Genomic DNA, 22,830 nt, shown 5'->3' with positions numbered 1-22,830 from the left:
ACTGAGTAGTATTTTGTTTTAGGAGATATCAGGCTCCTTTACAGAGGTAATCAGTCTCTCCTATTCATTTTCCTCTTTTAGCAGCAATTTTCTAAATGGATGATTTATTATAAAGACAATTTGGGGTACAATTGTCTGATCCCTACCCTCATAATAAGAGAAATACAGATGTTAAATAGTCCTCTAGCCACTACCAATAGGAAGCATTAAGGGGATTAAATAGTCTCTTTCTTTTGTTGTACTGCTAAGTCTACTAGTATAAGTACCATTAACTCAAAAATGAAATATCTCATATATTTAGGAAAGATCATGCATGTCAAAAGATGTGTTTCTTCACATATTTTGTCTGTCACCCTTTAAAGAGAAATGGATAAGATACTTCTCTATTAGTCCTATGTAGATGGCTGATAACTATGTTGATTATAGTTCTTATTTTTTTAAGCTATTCATTGTTACAATGTGGCATAAATGATTCTCTTATTTCTACTTGTCTCATTCTCTATTGGTCTATACAGATGTTCACAATTTTCTCTGAAACTATTTCTTTTATCATTTTTATAGCACAATAGTATTCCATTATATTAATATTCTAAATTTATTTAGTCAATGTCCAATTGATGAATCTCCACTTGTCTTCTAATTCTTTGTTATTGCAAAAAGAGTCACTATAAATTTTATTGTACACTTAGGAACGTTTCCTCTTGCTTTGGTCTATTTGGAAATGTAAACATAATAGTGGTATTGCTGGATCAAAGCGTAAACAAAATTTAGGCACTTTGAAGGCATAGTTCCAAATTTATTTCCAGAATAAAATGACCAATTAGCTTAGTCAATACAGTATCAGTAAACCTGTTTTCCCACAGCCCTCTAACATTTGTCATTTTCCACTGTTGGGAGGCATGAACTTTGTCAATCTGATCATGCGAGATGGAACTTTAGATTTTCTTTAATTTGAATTTCTCTATTTATTTTAGTGTCATGGAACATTTTTAATATGGTTATAAATAACTTGGATTATTTCCCTGGAGAACACATTATTCATATCCTTTGACCATATAAAAATTAGAAAAAAGTCCATACTATAAATTTGAATCAGTTTATTATATCTTAGAAATGAGTTCTTTATCAGAGAAACTTGTGGCAAAGTTTTCTCCCCAGTTAACCATTTCCTTTCTATTCTCAACTACATAAATGCATTCTTGTCCTTCTACCTCTACTCCTCCAAATTTTCAAAGTTCCCAAGACTATAGCCATTTACAATATTCTCTCACCTTACTGGAAGAAAAATAAACAGAAAAAGTCAAAGAAAACAGTTGTCATGTATTCATGGACCACGTCTGCCTGAGTGCAGAGGACTTAAGGCCTCTCTCTCCAGCAAGAGGTTTACAGTATGCCTTTGACTTTTCATTTGAAGATAGCACAGTGGGTTGTTTGGCGAGAGAGAGAAAGAGAGAAACAAAAAGAGAAAGAGACAGAGAGAGACACAGATACACAAAAAGATAGAGGCAGAGAAAAAGAGAGACAGAGAGAAAGTCACAGAGAGACAGAGAGTTATTTTCACTAGTTGGTCATTTTTGTATTCTCATTTGATTCTGGCTCGGCAGCATTCAAAATATATATCTTCATTTCCTAGTTGGTTGAAAGTTACAGAATGTGCATGCTCCAAATTCCATGCAATGGATTGCATCAAACAGAGCCCTCTGGGCATGCTCATTAGGAGTGGGGCCTCTTTGACTGCTCTACTCATCATATATACATATATATATGTATATATATATATACATATATATATTCAGATGCTTCTTACTCTCATACAAATATTTCCCTAACTAAAATTACATAGAGATTGTAATATGGATAACCTCATTGGTATAATGATTTTTGCCAAGAATCTATTTGTTAATTCCAACAATTCTGAGAAAAGCATAGTTTTAAACCAGAAAATTAGAAGTTTACTTCTCCTCTACTTTGGATCAAGCTTGTTTAACAGAAAAGACCATAATTTTCTCACAAAGAGAGGAAAATACAAAACTATTAGTATTTCTTGTATGTAGTACTTTCTCTCAGCGATGATCTCCCCCAAGTTGGAGGCTTATACTTACACTGATAAATTAAAATGATGTAGAAAAAAATTAACCAAGGAAATATACAACATATATAGAAGTGTGCGTGTGTGTGTGTGTGTGTGTGTGTGTGTGTGTGTACACACATATGGAAAAGAGAAAGACTGAGTCATTATTAATTCATATAAAATCAGAATATGAAATCAGGCATCTCTTCTTTAATAAAAACAGTCTCTCTCATCTTTAATTATGATAAGCACCCTTGGATCTTCAAATTAAGTAGTAATTCCTCTGTCTAGTAATCTATATTTTTTGCAGTTTTCTTTCAAGTTTTTACCTAAGAAGGGAAAAAAAGTTAAGAGCTTGAGAAGGGATAGAAAAAATAGAAAAAGAATTCAGAATTCCTCCCCATTCATTCAAATAGATCACTTGGAGTAAAGGCACATTGGGGACATACGTCAAATACAAAAAGGGCTTTTCACTGTTGCCTTTAAGAAGAGACATGACTGTAATTTAAAAGGTCTTGTTCTTTATCTACTTTATCTGCACTTGCTCAGAAGACCTTTACAGCAGAAATTTGCTTAATTATTATCCTAATTTACTTAAGGTCTCCAGTTAACACTGTTAACTGTCTCTCCTCACCCCAACCCCAACTGAGTCAGAAAATAGGGACATATGACTAGTATGTGGAAGGAGTTATTTTAGAATCCAGTAGAAAATGGGGAAAAGAGGTAGACAGAGCATAGTGAAAAGAAGTTTTCATTCCCTTTTTATTTTTAAAGAATCCCTGAAGCTATTCTCAGTCTCCCTTGGGACACATCCTCTTACAGTTTTCATGACTTCAAATTTCAAGCCACAGGAAGAGCCACATAGAGGAAAAATAATATACTCTACATTTGTACAGTGGTGGAAAAGAGATTAATAATATTGAGGCTCAAATATTGCAGATGGATCAGCAGGCAAATATTGGGACAAGGAAGGAAAAAGTGTTGGTAACTGGAAAGGTTATAGAGCCTTAATAGAAATAGAAAGATTGGAGGAAGATGAGGGTTGGATAGGGAGAATATGAGTTTCACGAGGATGTGTTGTGTTTGAAATACATACAGCACATCTAGGTAGGGATATGCAATTGGTGATGCAAGATCGAAGTTCAAATGATATTATTCAGGCTAGATATACAGATTTCAGTTTCATCTTCACAGAGATAATAATTGAATCCATAAGAGTTGGTCATGAAAACAGAGAGTATAGAGAAAAATGGGAGGCTATAGTACCAAAAGCACAAATAAACCGATTAACATTGACAAGGAAGAGAGACACCTTTATGAAACTGTATTAAAGGAGGACAAAATGGGAGGGGGTGATAAAAAGGTGTTTTTAAGATATAGAACTTGAGAGAGGAGGTAAATAAGAATGGGTAACTTCAAGTAGCTTATGAAGCAAATTCTTCTGATGAGATGGAAGACAGGAGGTAGTTTAAGGATGTTAAGGAAAGAGGTTTGCAACAACTGAATTGAATTTTCAGACATTGTTCTAGAAAGGACCTAAATAGGATTTATTCAGGAAACATCGACTTTAAGCTGTGGCAGACAACTTATGATGAGTACTTATTTTATAGTACACTTGGGATTTAATTAGTCAAGGGAATTCCAAATAATTCCCTCTCTTAATGCAGATAATACATTAATTGCAACAGAATGATGATAATGATTATGATGATGATGATGATAATTTCTTTCATTGATTTTTCAATCATGTCTGATACTCTGACCCCATTTAGGGTTTTCATGACAATTTCTAGAGTGATTTGTCATTTCCTTCTCCAGTAAAGGAAACAGGCAAATAGGATTGAGTGAATTTCCTGGGGTCACACAACTAGTAAGAGTCTGAAGTCATATTTGAACTCAGAAAGAGTCTTCCTGACTCCAGGCCTGAGATTTCATCCACTGTGGCACTTAGCTGCCTCCAAAAATGATAATAATATTAACAATAAGAGATTGCATTTATGTAGTTGTTAAAGATTTGTGAAGTGCTCTACAAATCTTATCTCACTTTATTCTCAAAAACAAACAAACAAAAAAGCTTTGAAAGGCAGGTATTATTATCATCCCTATTTTACAGATGAAGGAGACAGAGGTTAAATAACTGCTGAAGGTAAATGTTTGGGACTGGTTTTGAACTAAGTTCATCCTGACTCTGGGACTAGCACTCCATCTACTATACCAATTACCTATCTCAGTTTATAATCTTGGAGAGTTGCCTGGAGCATAGAGATTTTAATTGACTTACCCTGAGTCATAAAGACTGTTATGTTAGCATCGATATTTGAACTCAGTCTTATCAATGCCCAGGGAAAGTCTCTATTCACTAGGCCATATTGCCACTCACAGAACACATACAAACACATATAGTCCCTATCTTAAATCCAGTTTGCACAAAAAGTAAGTATAACCTATAATTGTTCTCTTAATGAAAGAACTACAACAAGCATGATAAAGATGAAGAAAGTACATTTTTACTCCAACTGAGAGAGATAAAAAAAACCTTTCAACATAAATATATTATCAATTTGGTAGCTAAGGAAGTATTTTACAGTGTATAACTATATTTCTTTTCTCTCTCCTAGACACTGTAGTTTAGAAGCACAGCCTAAATTTGGGAGTAGTATATATTGTAACCAGCCTGCTGGCTAATATATTAAGAATTTGACTACTTGGTTGGAATGGGATGATTATACAATATGATACAATGCAACAATACAATAAATATATAAACATTTATTAAATGCCTACTATGTGCTGGGCACTGTGATAAGTCATAGGTATACAAACAAGAAAAAGATAGTCTCTGTCTTCAAGGAACTTACAATTTAATGGGAAATGACAGTGCACAAAATGACACACACACACAGCTGAAAAGGGAGGGGCACTAGAGGGTACCCTGTGCAGACATGATGTTAGTCAAGTAGCTAGAAAGAAATGAAGAAATGACTGGATGCTTTGAATGCTCCTAAACCAAGTGTTTGGAAGGAGTTTGTTGTCTGTTGTTGTTGTTCCACCCTCCAACCTTTCAATCAGAGGTGTAGAAGCAACTGAGAGTATAGATGAGGTAGTGAGTACCAAAGGTATCAATGTCTATATGATGATGAGAGTTCTGGTGACAGGCTTAACCTGGAGGAAGAATAAAGTTGGTATTGAAACCAAGGGGAATGACTCAGTGATCCTGATGACAGGCATCATTAACCCACCAAAAACATTTCTTTAATGTAACATTGATCACAGCAGCATATCTGAGGACTGCTGTGAATAATTTTAAGTGTCTAATCACATAGTCCAATGAACTCTCTTTTAAGCAATAAACTAAACATTGTTCAATAAAGTATAACATTCACAGCCACATCCTTAAGCAAAACACATCATCTAATACATATATGAATCTCATAACACTCAGTATGTCATATGGCACATAGCCTATCTACATCCCCGAAGAGTGGCGGTCCAAGGCTAGGGTCTTCCCTAGCATGGTGTATCCTTAAGGGGTAGCAGAAAATACCACACCATCCACCCCCAAGTCACTGTAAGAACAATCTCCTTAATCAATATACAGTATACAATATACAATATATAATATACAATAATCAATACATCCATCTTGACTTGAAACTGATTTCCAAACCCCATGGCTCCTCCTCCTTGGGCCAACTACTCCCAGGCCTTGCCTGGGTTCACAGACAGGTAACTCTTTATTCTTTCTCCTTGCCTCAGCTCACAAGGACTGTTCCAATCCAAACGTTTCCTGATTTTGCCTGACAGCAGGCTCCAGGGGCTCTGCCTACAGCTTCTGTCTCTCAGACAACAAAGCTTAACAGGGCAATAGCAAAATTTACACATATTACCAGCACCACCATCTCAATTCACTTTAACAGCTCTTAAAAGGGGTTTAATGAGCCTCCTTCCTGTGGGTGCATCTCTCCTCTTTAGCTCAATTCACTCATAAAGACAAAAAGATAGGGTTTCTGTCTGAGAAATTAGCACAGACCAACAGACAGGGCTTCTGTTTGAGAAATTAGCACAGATGAACAGAGGGGGTGCTGACATCACAAACATTCTTTCTGTTAGGCCTCCCCACAAGCAAGTTCTCCTAGCCTACTTGTGGTCACTTCTCTCACGTATGCTTCTCTCTCCCTCCTCTCTCTTCTCCCTCCAACCGATCAATCAATCAATATAAATACACACACACACACACACACACGCACACACACACACACACACACAACACACTGTTTCCAATGAAATACTCTTGATTTCATCAAAGGCTCCTGATTGAATCAAAAGCAAGACTCAATCAAAGGCACTTGATTGGCTAAAATACAGTCCAGAAAAACAACAAAAATTCCTACCTTGATTGCTATTACACCACCTTTGGCGATATCATAGTTCAGGATTGTCACCTTCTTTGAATGTAAAGGTTGTGGCATGGAATGACCTAACCCTATGCCAGTGGTCTACAGCTGATACTGTAAAAGTCCCTTGTAGGTTACAGATCAAGGTGGTAATTTTCTCTACATTCATGGAGAAGGTAGCTTTCTCTACATTTAAACCACCTTCCTTTAAAACTAAAAACTTTGCTGACAGACCTAGCAATGAAGAAGGCAAGAAATAGGCTCCACCCTTTAGAGAGTAAGATCAAAGACTGAAAGCATGAAGGGAAATTAGAAATTATCTAATCTAAACTTTTCACTTTACAGATAAAACATCTAAAGCACAGAAGGTTTGTCATGTGTCCAAGGTCACACAGAAGTGAGATTTGAACCTAAATCCTTTTGACTATAAATGCAGGACTCTTTCCATGCCTAATGAATACGATTGAATTCAAGCAAACATGGTTCAAAGCATGTGACATGATTTGACCTGTGTAGTGGGAGGGGTTTCAAAACCCAGTTTTTAATCAGAGGTGTATGAGATTTTTTAAAAATTTTTTGTTAACTTTATTATAATATAATTGACTTTCTTGGTAATCCTGTGTATCATATTTTATGCATTTAAAAATGTTCTTCTGAGAAGGATCCATAGGTTTTCTCAGACTGTCAAAGAGGCCAAGACATACAAAAGTTTAAGAACACATGTTGCAGGGCTTTTATTTTGAACTTGATTTTTCCTCCTTGTTTACTAGGAGAACAATAACCTCATGAAACTCACATTGTACTGTTTTCCACTGGACAGGGAAGTGGAACTTTCTTTGCCCTGTATATTCTCTTTTGTTGGCTGGTACAATAGAAAGCATAAGGACCCCTTAACTTCTCTATAAACAGATAAGGGGAGAAGGCTACCCATCCCTTGTGGTTAGAAGAACATCCAGCAGAAATTTTCCATCTTATTCTCTGTTAAAAATTGGAGAGATTGTTGTGTTCCCAGACCTCCTAGGCTTAAGATAGGTATCAGCTGTGAATTCACTGCTCTTTTGTCTTTAGGAATAGTAGGGAGATTATGTGTGTGTGTGTGTGTGTGTGTGTGTGTGTGTGTGTGTGTGTGTGTAAAAATGTATAAATATTTTATTTTGATTTTGTTTTTATTTTCATTATGAAGGAGCAATTTTTGGATAGAATTTTGTGTTTACACTGAGTTAAGACTTTACCCTTATCTTGTGAGTACCTGACCAATTTCAACATATGTAGTGGATTTTGAATGTATTGTAATCCATGAGCCTTATAGTTCTCATGAAATATATTGTTCTCAAGTAAAATTTTTTCTTTGTTTTATGTTGTTCAAATTCCAGGTTCTCTAAAGAGTGATGACTAGGATATCCTGAAAGTATTCTGTGCCCATCTCAACAGATTTATTGTAAGAGCATTCAGCAAAAATTAACCAAACAGCCAATCAATTATATATATACATTATTTATATAAGTATATATTATATATATATATATATATATATATATATAATTATGTAATTTATGTGGGGTTGTTTGTCCTTTGCTTTCAAAGAGGACCAGTGACATCATTGGTGATATCTCACTTTGTGTGAATTGGATCTAAGAGGCAGAGTTGCACAAAGTTAACTTCACTTTCTTTTCCTTAGTCATTGAGGTTCAGTGACAGGATAAAAGTCAAGAAAACTTATGATGGTACAGGATTCATTGTGTGACCATGGCATCTTCAATGTCTGACCAATCTCTAAGTATTCTATAGGGCCTACTTCAGCCATCTTCATAGCCTTTGAAACAAACTTCATTCCTCAGAGGGAAGTCCTCACATGCTTGGGGTAGAAATCTCCTAATTCATTGATGGATTTGAGATCTGTCAGTTACCCTCAAACTGGTTTAACTCATCTACCGAAATGTTTTACTGAAGGGTGACTGTTACACCTGTTATATCTTCTTGTAGCCACTGGTGAGAATTGGGTGAAATGTGGACAAAAAAGGTAGATAAGCAGCCCTGAAATGGGGTTGGCAAGTCCTCACACCCGAGTTACTAGTCCTCCCTGAACACCCGACACACCCCATAAGGTACATTAAGGCATTGCTGGTAGAGCTGTGAATTACTAGAGCAATTTTAGAAAGCAATTTGAAATGACAAAAAAACTAATTAACAGTGTGTATTCTCTAACCAACCCTAGATATACTAGATTTATACTCCCCAAAATATCAAAAACAAAGAAGAATTTACAAGCACAAAAATATTTATGATAATCCTTTTTTATATCAAAATATTAGAAATGAAGAGATATCCATTGATTGGAGACTAGATCACCAAAATATATTAAATGTAAGGGAATATTATTGGGCCATAAGAAATTAAGAAAGGGATAATTTCAAAGGAACTGAGAAGACATATATGAAACAATGAAGGAGGAAAATAGAATAAAGAAAATTTTGTTTTTTGGAAATAATTGGTGTTAAGTGATTTGCCCATGCTCACATAACTAGTAAATGCCTGAGACCAGATTTGAGTTCAGGTCCTCCTGGTTCCAGGACTGGTATTCTATCCGCTGTGCCACCTACCTGCCCCTGAATAAAACATTTTACAAAATAACAACATTCAATGACCAATCACAATTTTGCATGTGTGTGTATGAATGAAAAATTATTGTAGAAGATTCTATTTATTTTATTTTACATTTTTTTCTTTTAGCTACCCAGAGATTTTTAATGACACCAACAATGACAACCTTGCCTCAGTTTGAATTAAGATTAAAAAAAAAATAGTTTTAATAACCCAGACCAAGAGACTGGGGAGAATCTGGCAAGTTGCAGATGGAGCAGTGGCAGTGACAGAGTAGGGTATCTGTCCAAGGCAGATATGGGATTCTGATCTATTAAATGAATAAAACAAATCTAGGATTCAGGTTAGAACATTGTTTTCTACCATTTGAGGCTAATTTTCTCTCTCTCTCTCCCTCTCTATCTCCCTCTCCTTTGAAAATACAAATAAAAATCTAAAGACTTTATTCAGTGACTTGCCTAGGGTCACAACTCAGGACAATGAATCTTCTTGATTCCAAGGCTGGCACTCTATCCTCTGTGCCACCTAGCTACTTCAAGGTATTATACTTTCTATTTACTTTGTTCTAAGCACTATGCTAAATGGTGAGAATAGAAACAGAAAATCATACAGTCTTTGTTTTCAAGGAGCTTGCACTCTAATTGAGGGAGGTTACATCTATCTGTACATACATATGAACACACATATGTGTATCTGCGTGTGCATACATGTGTGTATGTTTATATGCAGCTAGGTGCATAATGGACAAATTGTTGATGCTTACTAATTGTGTGACCCTAAGTAAGACAGTTAACTCTTTTTGTCTTGGTTTCCTCATCTGTAAAATGAAGTGAAGAAGGAAATGGCAAAGCTCTCCAGTCAAAACCCCAAATGGGGTCAGAAAGAGCCAGGAACAACTGAAATAACTGAACAACCACAACATATATATTCTTGGGCCTATAACCTTAGGGATTGCCATTCCTTTTTGTTTTCTACTTTTTATAACTTGTCATATACTATTTATCAAGTTGGTTATATGCCATGCACTATGCTGGATGCTGGGGATACAAAGACGGAAGCGGAATCATACCTAACCTTAAATTTCTTAAATTCTTTCAAGGAGATAGTATGCATGTATGTATGCATGTTTGTAAATGTGTGTATATAGAAAGACATATACCCACATGCATACGTATACATATATATGCATATATAGTGATATGTGTGTGAATATGTGTAACACACATATCACTATATATGTGTGTATATAAATATATGTGTGTGTGTGTGTGTGTGTGTGTGTGTATATGTGATATATAGACTTCATATACATGAAGTCTTTCCAAATTCATCAGCTTCTAGTTTCCTTCCTCCCTAAGTACTATATATTTGTATGTACTATTATGTATACATACATATTGTGACAAGTGAAAAGCTCAAGAGACAGGGTTTCTGGGAAATTCATAACAGATTTATTCATTAGACTAGCAAATAGTCAATAAACTGATAGTCAGTAGTCTCTCTCAGTAACCAAAGACCAACCCTTGGAGATCCCTAAATGTTTAAATACCTTTGGAAAAGGAAATGTTCTGACAGATGAAAATCAACCCTGATTGCTTAACCATTAATGAGTAGGTGGACTTTTTTTAATGAAGAAGTGGGCTAAAAGTCTTCAGCTCCTCCTACTGAGAATATTACTTGATTATGAGATTCAGTTCCCTCCAGTACACAGACAACTCAAGTTGAAAAACGGGGGGAGGAAAGAGCATGAACTTAATGCTTTTAAAGGATTGAATTCACTTAGATTAGATTCCATTTACACTTTAATCAGAAGTAAACTCTCCTAGTTGAGTGGGGTTCAGCCCAAGAAAATCTCTGGGACATATTAATAAATACCTTATTTTAAGCTATAAACATCGTCACTTATTATTTTCTCTTCTTTCAGATGCTTTTCATTTGGTGAATACAGTTATTATATAATCAAGTAAATCTTTTTTTCAAAATATCAACTCTTAAACTAAGAATTATTACACTTGACACCCAAACAGATTTTATAGCATTTTCTTAAGTCATAAATCCCTGTATTTTTTTTTAAAGTAGTACTTAGTTTGGAAGTATTTTTTCCTATTCTGACATGTTATATATTTATGATGCTATATATTATTCTTGTAAAGGATCATATTATTATATGATTCTATAGCTTAAGTGATTATCTACACTATGGATCTAAACTATAAAACTGAAACAATTCTTTGGACATTTCAGGGTTATCTCCTTCCCCAAAATTTTAAAATGCCCAGATAATATAGTTATTTTTATAATAATTATATTATCCTACAATTCAGCCAGAACCTTAGAGTGATAACAACTGTATTGGTGCCAGTCTTAATATCAAACCATGAAAAATGATAACATTGATAATAATAATGATCTATACTAGTTGAAAAAGTTAGCTGGCAACATGCAATTCTTGTAAATGGATATTCATTACTTCCAATACAAGACTTCGTCCTCTTAGTTTCATTGTTCTTTGTATATATGTGCATATAGACTAATCTGAACTAATTCAGTCAGAAAATTACCCCTTCAAAAAAACAAACAAAAAAAACCCATTAAATTGTATTTTAAACAAGTATTGATTTTTCTGGAGGGGCATGGAGAATTTGATGGGACAAGAGGCATGTGGAATAATATAGTGTGGATCTGAAGCTAGGAGATCTGATTTAAAGCCTACTTTACCCTCCTGCTATCTGTATGATCATAGATCAGGGGCTTAGCTTTCCATTACCTCACTTTCTTATATGCAAAATGGCCATATTGATATTTATACTACCTGTCGTCAGATGGTTGCTGTGAGAAACATGCCACACAAATGGAAATCATTCTAAAATGAGTCATTTTTAGTTCTACATCATGCAAATAATAAATTTGAATGAGTTCCATTTTACTGTGAATTACTTTGTTACTTAATAGATACTGGTTAGATCAAAAAGCACCATGAGTTCATGGAATGAACCTTGATCTATCTATTAATCTATCATCTATCTCTCTATCATCTCTCTCTCTCTCTCTCTCTCTCTCTCTCTCTCTCTCTCTCTCTCTCTCTCTCTCTCTCTATGTCTGTACGTCTTTTGATCCACCTGTCTTTTTTTCTATTTAACCATCTTTCTCAATCTATCCTTCTATTTATGTTTGTTTGTTGTCTGTCTTTATTTATGTGTCTCTCAGTACATCACTGAGTCCACTATAAAGCTTAACAAGATAATAGGCATTTAAAAAAAAAATGTGCTGAATAAAAGAATGGTTACAAGAAAGTTTTAGATATGATTTTGCACTAGTGTTATGTGTCTATTCTAGACGCTTCCTACATGGCATGCTCAACTTCATTAGCAGGCTCAATGATCACTTGCCCAGTATGTTCTATAAAGTATTCTTTCTCAGATAAAGGCTGGAATAGATGATCTCTGAGGTCTCTTCCAACTCTGAGGTTTTGTGATGGTAAAAATCACAAAATCCCCTAAAGAATTGCCTCAGAATCCCCTTAATTCCAACTTCCTTACATATGAAGTACAACGAAACTGGGCTTCATTGTTAGGCACTTTGTCTTGTCAAAGAATGATTTGTGGGTATCCCTTTTCCAACAAGAAAATGAATGTGATATTTGGAGTTGACACTATAGTTATATGACAGCCTGGATATCATCATTTTTTGGAAGTAATAGAAGTTGAATTGAAAGAAATCAAGAATCTTCTTTATAAATATTTCTATACACCTCAACAAGCTTGGAAATATTTGTTGGATTTGATATTATTATTTTAAAAACACTTCCATGAATTCAGTCAGACTATCCCATAGGTGTTTTCAAAATAACTAATTATTTAACTGAATTTATTTTTCCCCCAAAATTGGTTTGATTTACAACTGTATCTCTGAAAATACATTTTCTTCTCAGGATATGCAACATATAAAATATTCTTATCTTTTGTTAGCAATGCTCAAGGCTTTTAAAACACTGAGCCCTCATTTTATCAATATTTTTTTAGGAAAGGATTGGGGTTGGGGGGAGCATGATCGACTCCCCTTCTTAGCTAGCAGCTTTCGGGAAATTACAACAAGTAGTCAATAAGATTGTAAGGTGATGTTGTGGCAGGCTGAATTTCACTGAGTAAAGCAGATGAGATCTTCAGAGAGAAAAAGACAAAGAGAGCCAAGAGGCAAAGAAAAAATAGAGAAAATGGAAGACATATTTAATAAGGTGAAATCACTAGTTCAAAACAAATATTCAAGTATATAAAAATGATTTCCTTAAATTTAATATATAATCTTAACAAAGTCTGAAGATACAAATATGCAGTGTTTTGTTTTATTTTATTTTCCAAGTAACATACATTGAAATTAAATAACCTCTCCTAATGCTGGCCTATCCTTGCACCATCCCACCAAGCCCCATAAACACTTCCTCAAAATGCAGTGTTGCTGAAAGTTAAACCTTTACCATGAAGTAGAAGAGGGGGAAATAAGGGAGGAAACTTTTATCTAGCTGTTCTTTTCTCCACCTATAAAGAAAATCAAGAGAAAAAAGAGCAGTATCTAAGGCATCACCATGTTCTTCATCCAAAAAGAGTACCAGGAAATTATGCAGTTTCTGGAAGGACATCAGAAAGCTAAAGATAAACAAATAAATGGATGAATAAATAAATAAAAATGTGTGATGTGATCTCTGATCGGATTACAACAAAAGAAAAGGCAAAGTTCCCAGAAAAGGGTGAATTTTTATCCAGTTTGATCCTCATTATTTTTAGTTAAGATTTATCACTAGTCACCAAACTGACTCTTGCTAGATTCTCTCACCATTAAAGAGAGTATGGCATAGTGAGTCCTGAAAAAAAGAGAACTCAATTTATATAATTTCTTTGTCCCAGAGCCATGGGATAAACTATGAACAAATCTCTTTATTTCTCTGAGCTTGATTCCATTTTCTTATCTGCAGAATGAGGAAACTAATGATTTATCAACTATGAGTACTTTTTAAACTTAAAAAAACAAACATACAAATCATGATATAATTGGCAGATATCATTATCATAGTTAATTCCTTCTGTGAATTTCTGGCAAAGTTTCACTTTCTGCCTTCAAAGCTCTATGACAGGTTTGATGGTCAATTTTAAAAAATCGAGAGGTTAGTTTTGAACTAATAAGATCCATTGTTGTTAACAACAGAAAGTCACCTCCTTAGGCTAGTAATATAGACTATTCCTATTACAAATTCTGAAAACTATTTTTTAAATTTAGTGTTAGCTGAAAGTGAATATTATAAACAATAGAATATCAATCAATGAGTAAAATAAGTTTTTTTTAAATCAAGGATAGCTGTAATGGTAATTCAAATGGGGAGATCTTTCCCATTCATTAATAGGTCCATGTGACCTACCTGGGTCACATGGAAGTCTGAGTCACATGGAATCTGTGGTGGGAGGAGTTTACTAAGCAGGTAGAGCAGGACAGGATGGAGTAGAAAGTGAATCAGAGCAGTCAAAGCTGGGAAGGACAGAGAAAGCAGGCAGCTGACTGTGAGGGAGAGAAGGGTATTTTACTTGAGACTATTCATTTGTGGAAGGCCTGATAATGTGTACAGACTTTTTGGTTACTATGAAAGATTTGGCTTTCTGGTGCCTGAATAAATCTTTTTCTTTTGCCTTCTATATGGAGAATCTGTTATAATTTGTGACTCAGAACTACACCAGCATATTCATAGTCACCATCAGTGCTGTGAATATTGCCTTGGCAATACAATAGCTAAACCAAAACATATATAATTGAAAAGTACGGGGATTTAATGGTATATAACCCAGTTCAGTCATTTAGAAGATTTTGCTGAGGGGAGTCCCGAACAAAATTAAAAAACCAAAGCAGTCACCAGCCAAATAAGTAGTTTTTTTACTAAAATGAAGAAAGAACTGCACAAAGTAACTGAAGAATTTTGTTCAAAAATGACAACCAACCTATATAGACACAATTCCAGAAAATTATGATTCTTATAACTACATAGTTCAGAAATTGTTTCTGGATCCCTTTGCTTTGTGGACTTAAATAAAGAGACCATCATGAATCAAGCTAGCACATATTTCAAGCAGTCCCATTGTGTCACAGTTGCATAGATGCATTCAGAGAGTGATTCTTTTTTAGGTGGGGGAGTCTTTTCTCTCTGACTGAATGCAATAAGAAATGCTTATTTTGGCCTCATCATTTTTGTGCATTGGAAATAAAAAATGTTCCATGCAAAAATACTTTTTTTTTTTCACAGAAAAAGGAAAAGCAAAACTCTTTTAGAATTGTGAACAAGAAAAAAAGTTTTGATTAAGTGAAGTAGGGAAAATTTCAGGATAAATATCTACCTTGTGAAATTATATGAAGATATAAGGAAGGACTGAAGTTTTGTTATTTGAGTCATTTGCAATTATGCCAAGAATGATAGAAAGCACTGCAGGGAGTAATCGTGCACTGCCAGAGAGATGGACTGGATGTTTTAATGGGTTGTTTTTCCCTTCTCTCAGTTGCATGACTCTATGAAAATAACTTATTACAGAAGCTTTTTTTTAACCAATGTTATTAATCCAATAAATGTAGTGACCAATTCAAATGAAGTGTATTTTAGAAAAAAAAAATTAGCTTTCAATCTACATTAAATTGTTCAGATAATCCTGCATATAAGCAATTCAATCACAAATTCTACATAATTTGCTTTCCTGAATGAGAAATCAATAACTGTTACTGGAAATAGAGAACTTGTTCATGTGATATATTAAGAGAATATTGCAGTAGTCACATCTGAATAGATTATTTTAAATTTGTAAGTGACCTAAACAGAAGCAAATTATGAATTGCAAAAGATCCCTCAATTTGGACGGCATCATAACACTTTCCCAGAGTCTTTTCTTTTTTCAAGCCAAGCTTTAGAAGAGCATGGTAATTGAAAGAATGGAATCCCCAAATCTCCTTTCTACATTATGTCAGGAATCCATGGTAATTGATGGTAATACAGCAAATACCACCACTGACAAGATCATAGACTAAAGCATTAATAGAATCAGTGACGAGTCTCTGAAATATGCAAAGACATAAAGAATCATCACCCTCTTGCCACCTGACGACAGGTCTTCCACATTTTTGGTAGGTCAGTCCTAAGATGATAATAGTATATGGTATCTCATTGAGTCTATACTTTCTAGCATATGCAAATCAAATTCATTTTGGAAACATATTCATCTGCTATTCTAAGCATTGAATAATGCTTTCTTGTTATAATTAGTAATTTAATATTTCCTTTTGGAAATTTCCTTTTAATCTCTTCCTTTTTGACTCTGACATATCTCTACTTGCCTTTCCCAGAATCCCTCTCTACAAAGAAATGTGATCTTTCCTTTTTTCTGGTAAATCTACTTTTTCTACTTCTAGGAAAATATGGAAATTCTGTCTGCATAACTAATTTATTGTTCAGTTTCAGTAATACCAAACATTTATTTGATTAAAAAATCATGGCTTCATGCCAGACTATTATGTTGATAATTTATGAAGTGTTTTAATACAGACTTAAGGATGTTCAAAGCACCAGAGTCTGGGAAAGGCAGCAACTTTCTTTATGTTGTCAGAGAGAAAAAAAAAAAAGACAAGTTGGGGCAGAACCCTAAGTCACAAACCCTAGAGAAGTTGGTGGGGGGAGGGTTCTGCCACTGAGTCATGTGGTTTCTAATACAGTTTTTGCTCTCCACCTTCCATAAATCAAAAGAACTCGAAATCATGTGAGGTTACTACATTCCTGGTCACAGTCTTGAACTGTGGCTCATGATTCTTTGACAAACCCCAAAATACACAAAATCCAGGCAACATGAGAAATGGGTAGAAAGGTTGTAGCAAAGAAGTTTTATTGAAGAAAGATACTCATACAGTGCAAGGGTAATGAAGAAGTGTGGGCACCCTCAGGACAAACCAAAGAATTCTGGATTAAGCCAGGGACTCCACGTGGAGAGAATAGAGTAAATTTTTATAGGGTTGTAATCTGGGTTAAACAAGACCAAGTATTGGGGGGAAGGGAGCTCTGACCTGGGTTGTAGGTGAAGGTTCAGAACTAGCATTGTCTCATGCTCGGAAGAAAGTAAGGGGAAATTGGCAGTCAAGTGGTTTTCAAACTCACGGCTGGTGATAAAAGGGGCTTTAAGCCCTTACTGGTGATCTTTCTGACAAGATAATTTAAGATTTTTAAAATCCACAGGGGTTTCTTCATTTAGTAATAGAAATTACTGTATGTATCTCACGTGGCTAGAGAAAAGAAAAGTCTCTGGGAAGGTATTTTGATGCCATCCAAATTGGGGGATCTTTTGCAATTCATATTTTGCTTCTGTTTAGGTCATTTATAAATTTAAAATAATCTATTCAGATGTGACTACTCACATGGAACAAACTTAAAAAAATGCCTGGAAGTACTTATAAATGAATATAGTATTAAAACAAACACTGAACTACTTGTAAATAAAACAAAAACAGTGGAATTCACTGTAACTATTATTCATTTCAAATTGAATTAGAAGACCAGGTCTAGAGAAAGCAGAACGAAGATTTAGCAAGTATTCAGCAAATTTATGCACTGAAGTGAATAAATCCACATAATTTGATTTGTGAAGTCCTTATTTGTTAGTAAGAGAGAGAGAAGGAAGAAGTAATTCATTTTGCAAGATACAAAATGAAAATAAAATGTAGAAGACATAAAATTGCAATGGAAATTGAATTAATAGCTTATATAGTCAGTGATGAAATTAATATTCAAAACATCCTCCACAGGTTGGAATAATATAAAGAACAAAATTAAATTAAGTTGAACAAGTTTAAATGTAAATCTACACATAGGTACAAACATTTAATAATACAAATAATGTGAAATTTATTTAGCTTTATTAAGGAAAGTTTATTTAAAAACCTATATTAAGAAAGCTTTATTATAAGCTTTCTGGCAAGGTTGCCAATGATTTATTAATTGCTAATTCCTGTGGTCATTTCTTAGTCCTCCTTTTTGACTTCTCTATATGATTTAATGCTGTTGATCAAGTCATCCTCCTAGATAACCTTTTTATGCTGAATTTTCATGACCTTGCTCTCTCTTGGTTCTTCTCTCTCTCTGACCATTCATCTTCCTTGTCCCACCCTTATGCATGGATAAACACCAAAGCTCTGTCCTTTGCAGTCATTTTCATCAAACAGAGCAATACTTTATCATCAACTGGATAAAATTAATAGTAATAGCACTTAAATGCTTTTTGTTGATTGATACAATCCAACAGGAATATATTAAACACTAAAGGGCTGACCTTGGAGAAAAGAATTGAATTTAAATCTTGCTTCTGAAACCTACTAGCTGTTTGACCCTGCACAAGACACTTAACACATAAGAGATTATTCTCTAAGATTGTAAAGTACAGATGAGTTACCTCTCTCCATCAAAGGAGGGAATTTCCATATATGAAATTTGTGATCAAATAGATGTCTGGACCCCAAATTAACAAAAGAAATATCCAAAGTTTAAAAGTAGTAAAACCACATATTCAAAATGACTAAAAATTTTAATATAATTTTCATTTTACAATTTAGGAGTTCATACATGTAGAATGAGATGGTACAGAATAGATGACATCTCTCAACTTTCTATTAGGGGGTACAGTTTACAGAGTGAGGGCCTTGATAATAAAAACAACTATCTTACAAGTCTCTTCTAAGGATCAAATGAACTAACATGTATAAATCACTTTGTAAACCTTTAATTGCTATTAATAGTACTTAAAACTAGCACCAAAAAGCTAGCTTTTACTGTCATTATTACTACTACTACTAATAGTAGTACTACTACTATTGTTGCTGTTGAATGACTCAAAAATAATGCAAATAGGGCCTCATAACTGCCTGAGGAAACATGGTAAATGTTTGTACTAGGTCCAAGAAAAAAATACCTAATTGTTAGAAATCCTTGAGCTGCTCTTTTTTTTTTCCTGCATTCTGAAAATCTTCCTTATTTCCTCTAAAATGTGATAAAGCTTTTTTTGTTGTTGTACTTTCTCATAGATAACAGGAAAATCAAAGATCTACAACATTTTCAAATCACTTATTTGAGAATGGCAAGAACATGCACATTTACACAGAAATCACTCCTCTTTCATGATGGCAACCTGTAGGATATTCTCTCAATCTTCTCTAATGCAATTCTATTCAATCATCAACTTTGATCTTCCCTGGTGTTGAAATACAATTTAAAAATAATTCACAACTCTTGTAATATATTCTATCTTTTCCATATTACATAAAATGGTGGATTCTGATATTAGGGATTTTAAAAGTCAGCTTGACTTTCTTCAGGTAAGTGTATAAGAAATGGAAGTTTGGTTTTCTTCCATTTTAGTTTACACTCTAAGTGATGATAGAGAATTATGGAATCTGATCAATGGCATGTATATTATAGGTCATATAGGTTAACCTCTCAGTAATTGAGAAATCCTTCAAATTAGATCTTTCAGAGAAGGTTGTTCAGCCTCTTCTTGGACTTTTAGTTAGGGGGAAATGATTTTCTTTCAAGGCAGTTCAATTCATTTATTAACAGATTGCTTTGGTAGAAAATTCTTCTTTATGATGAAATGAAATGTGTCGTCTAACTAGAGGGTCAGTGTGATAAAGTGGATATTAAAGATTAACTTTGTGTTAGGAAGACCTGAGTTCAAATGTTGCTTTTGAGACTTTGAGCAAGTCATTTAATTCCCTGAAAATATAACTTGCAGAGAAGATACTTTCTTAAGTTGAAGCCCATTTGTTTCCTCCCTACCCCTTACCCCATTTGATACCAGATTTGATACCTGAACATTCTAAAGGCTACACAAAGTACAAAATTGCACTGGTTAATAGATCTTGCCTTGCGGGCCAAAAAAATGATGTATCACAGTTCACAAACTATTGACATCATAAACCAATAAGAAATAGATCACTTACAACTTCATAGTGATCAAAGATTTCAGAGAAAAGCTAAACAGCATCCTACAGCCTGATATTCTAAAAGAAAGGTCACTTTAACGTAGATGGACAGAGGTTTTCAGGGATGAAATGATAACAATAAGAACCCAAATTATGAGGTCATAAAAGAAGTATCTATAAGGACTGATGTGACTTCATAGCTTGGATTTTCAAAACATATATATATATATATGTATATATATATATATATACATATATATATATATATATATATATATATATATATATATATATATATATATATATATATATATATATATATATATATATATATATATATATATATATATATATATATATAATATGAGAGTCATTATCACCTATGGGATAGAATCTACATAAGACCCTGGAAGTGTGAGCTCAAGTCCTGACTTTGACCCAGGGATCCTGGATAAGTTAGATAGCCTTTCACTAAACTCTCTAAAACTACAATTTGCAGAGAACATGCTAACCTACATTGGTAGATGCAGTTTTCTCACCTCAGAATTCCCTTTACTAATATAATTATGAGAATGGGTTTTATCCTTAGGAATAAGAAAAAAAGAATACCAAGTAACTGAGAAAAATACAAAAGAGCACCAATATTCAGTAAAAAATATTGTCAGAAGGACTGAGAATGAAAACAACAAAAAGTCTTCACCTGTTACATTGATGATGAAGGGAAGAATGAGGAAGCAATAAGGACATTTTTAGAGCAGATTAACCAGAGAGAGAAAGGAGAGAGAGAGAGAGAGAGAGAGAGAGAGAGAGAGAGAGAGAGAGAGAGAGAGAGAGCAGAGCTATTCAACTTTGATTATTTTCCTCTAAACATTAGAAATTCCAGATCAGAAAGGATAGAATAAAATGCCTGTTGAAGAATTGCAATGCCTAATATGCAGCAAAATAGAAAGGGAGAGCACTTCATTGTTTTCTGAGTATGAGTTACCCTGTCCATTGCAGGAAAATGAAAAAAAAAAACCACACATAAATATTATCACTTTATTATTATATTTGAAAAATATAAAGAAAAAGAGAGGAGCTGTGTTAATAATTGGGCACCTATTCTGCCCTAGGCACTGGACAAAAACCTTACATGCTCCTGGAGAAGACATCTCAAATGATTGTGAGTCTTGCGACCATTGATACAGAGTGATTCCACCTTGCCTGTCCATCCTTTGGAACTTTTGTCCATGTACTCCCATTAATTTCCTTCATGATTTAGAGATTTTCTGTTGATATTATAGGCATATTGATTGTGCATGCAAGTTGTCCACCTGTGATCCCTTGCTCTTGCCATGTAACTAATCTATCTTCTGTTTCATTCACACATTTCTTGGCTGACATCTTTTATGCCAGTTTTCCCTTTTAATTATGTATTTCTAATGTGTTGTAATCTGCATCTGCCCACCATATTTCTTTCTGTTACTCTAATGATGATCTTCAGTTTCAGTTCTTAAGAGACTGTAATGTTTTGTGAGAAATAATTCATTTGGAATTGTACACTATTCCAACCAGTATTATTCAATTTGATATGTTTTCATAAGTGTAGTGATTATAAGTTCTGTATATTAGGCCCCAGACCTGTGAGCTACTGATTGTAAGTTCACTTTCTTGATCATAGGAAGCTAATTAGCAGCCCTCCACACTTGTTTTTCCTTGTTATGATAACCAAATCCAGTGTGGCTGAGGTGACTCAATGACATGAAAAACTTCCCTCCCTGCCAGTTTATTTTTGTACCTTCAGATCATTTTCTCTTGTTCAACATGAGCATATGACCATTTTCTAACCACTTAGGTAGTGGAGATGCCCCATGCTTCACCCAATCCAACAACTCCCTGCTGACATACCATTTGTAGCTGATACATCATTTTTTGTCCCGCAAAGCAAGATCTATTAGCCAGTGGAATATTGCACTTCGTGTAGACTCTTTAGAATGTTCAGGTATCAAATCTTATAAAAATAAGGCCTTGGAAGAAGGGGGCCTCTCAGATCACGAGAAAGATCTGAGGTCTACTTCATTACTGTGGACCATAGAACTTTTAATAAATTACTATTGGCTCAGAGCTCTGCCTCAGTCTTTTTTTATTGTAAGTTGGATAATTTTAATCCCCACAGTTTCATGACTTACTATAGAATTACAATGGAGAAATTCTATTAATAAAGTAGTTAGACTTTGTTTCAGGAAGAAGCTTAAGGTCAATTGAAGAAATTTGCAATTTACCAAATCCACTGTAATCCTCTCCTTCTGCTCAATTCTTGGCCAACTCATTCCCTGTTTGTCCAAGATATACAAATGTACACATATGCTGATGAATGAGTTTTGAAAAGTCTCAATTCATATTTATTTGATAATAGTCGATAAGCATTCTCTGTTTATTTTTTCTGAGTGGCAAGTTGGCCAAATTATTTTGAATGATTGTAGATACAATTTATGAGACTGAAATAGTCCTGGACTTTTGTAATTTTGTAATTTTCAGAGCTTATCAGAAAACAGAAGACCTTGCTATCTATAGGTAATCACATCTTGATTTATACTCTGTGTGGGATCTCCCCCTTGATAGTGCCAAGCATCACTGGTGAACGTTTCCCCACTTTACTCCTCTCTTCATACACAGGTCATGTTCAAACAAGGTTTTCCTTGTTCTTGTATCTTTTAAGAAATGTTATGACATATTCATGGGAAGCAATTTGTTGAGCAAACATTTTTAAGGTACTATTTTGTTTTTGTCAAGTCAACAAGT

Source organism: Notamacropus eugenii, chromosome 4 (genome assembly GCF_028372415.1).
Source record: "Notamacropus eugenii isolate mMacEug1 chromosome 4, mMacEug1.pri_v2, whole genome shotgun sequence".
Taxonomy (NCBI): domain Eukaryota; kingdom Metazoa; phylum Chordata; class Mammalia; order Diprotodontia; family Macropodidae; genus Notamacropus; species Notamacropus eugenii.
This window is presented reverse-complemented; position numbering follows the sequence as displayed.